This window comes from Rhincodon typus, unplaced genomic scaffold, assembly GCF_021869965.1.
Source record: "Rhincodon typus isolate 14 unplaced genomic scaffold, sRhiTyp1.1 hic_rhity00000063, whole genome shotgun sequence".
Classification (NCBI taxonomy): domain Eukaryota; kingdom Metazoa; phylum Chordata; class Chondrichthyes; order Orectolobiformes; family Rhincodontidae; genus Rhincodon; species Rhincodon typus.
Genome location: NW_025965701.1, coordinates 90,810 through 92,410, shown reverse-complemented (window position 1 = coordinate 92,410; position 1,601 = coordinate 90,810). Strand labels below are relative to the sequence as shown.

The window sequence follows — 1,601 nt, the reverse complement described above, 5'->3', positions numbered from 1 at the left end:
GCATCTTGTGAGATTCGGTTGAGCAACAAGTATAATGTGCCTGTGCGGAAGTATATTATGCTTCGATAAAGAACACATGACTGCACCATATTTCCGGGTTCACCCACATCACTTCTGTCACACACTGAAAACTCACAATTTTTCTCCTCTGTTACCGAGAATGAAGATTTTGTTGAATAAACCCACACGGTCACAAAAGAAGATAATTTTCCTTGTGAATTGGGTAATGTTCAGGGAGACTTCATTGATGCTTTCCGTGGTATCCTCAGAATTAGGTAATTCTGGTTCAGCTCCATTTGACATGGAGCCGCCCAGGAAGTGACCATTCTCATTCTGTGACTCTGAACAGTCTTGTTGGTGCAGGATTGGAGTTGGGTTTGCCCCTTTAAAAGTCTTGTCATTTATTATACAAGCGGCTGCACCGACAAGCTGATCTCTGGGACTTCCAGTGAAGTGGAAACAACTTGCACTCTGAAACAGGAAACCAGTATCTTAATTAAAGCAGCAAAAGAGAAACCACGTTTTTGGCACAAAAAAACCTGCTGGCTTTACTCATGATGCTGGAGAACTGAACAGCTGGCCTTCACCTCAGAAAGTAAAGTTGCAAGATGCAAGGACGCCCAGCGTGGGGCTCGAACCCACGACCCTGATATTAAGAGTCTCATGCTCTACCGACTGAGCTAGCCGGGCTCGATTGGTAGGTACTTCTTTTCCCATTTCACACTGAGCCAAATCCCTTGCAACCTCGTTTCAATGTGACAAAGATGATCCACCTGGAAAAGCACAAGGTTCCATTTCATTCCACTCAATCACAAATAACATCAGCTACATCTTCCACTTCTCAGCTGTTACTCCTTCAGACCATTATAATCCATTTTCAGCGCTTGTTCCGGGATTTAAAATTCAAAATTCATATTTTAATGTCGGTGCCCTCATCCTTGAGTTGCCCATGCGACTGTCAGTCACTTTGAGAGACGGTGAATCTGCTTCAATAAACCCAGTCATTTCTGTTACAGACTGTGTGAAATGCGTGTCTGTCTGCCCAGTCTCACTCAATACATTCAGCACTTTGTTTGTTCGGTACATCAGCAAATTCTGCAGCTTCGCATCTGGGGACTGGATTTTCACAGTTCGGCTAAAAAGATTCGAAGGTTAAGAAGAATTTGCTGCAGCCGTTGTGAAATGTAAAATGATTTTCGCCCTTTTCCGCACGGGAACAACTGTTCAGGAGGAATAGGTTTCCACTCGTTGTGTCAAATGAGGTTTCCCAAGTGAGGCACAGAGTAAGCTCCACTCACTTGGAGATTATGTCAACGTTGCTCTGAAGTTTACGGAGCGGGATGGAATCTCCCTGTGTTTTCCTGAGCCTGTGCTTGGTGCATTGACAGGTTTGGCCCCAGTTGGAGGATCTTGCCTCCCAGGGTTGGACACGAAACGGCTGATTGAATCTGCAGTGGCCGCTTTCTGCTGGCAGCGGAGGATTGGAGAGTGCGGGGTCAAATCCTGCTGCTTGTTCCTGTCTCACTCCGCGTGGAGCAGGGAAAGAGAAAATCATTCATGGGTTTATTTGATTCCAATCTCTTCATAGATTTCTATGAATT

At 45.2% G+C, this 1,601-nt stretch overlaps 1 non-coding gene across 1 annotated transcript; it reads right to left on the bottom strand.

The window, feature by feature from the left end:
• Positions 1-617: 617 nt before the first annotated feature.
• trnak-cuu lies at positions 618-690 on the bottom strand. Its single transcript has one exon. It is a non-coding gene; the product is annotated as a tRNA-Lys (tRNA).
• Between the last annotated feature and the right edge of the window lie 911 nt (positions 691-1,601).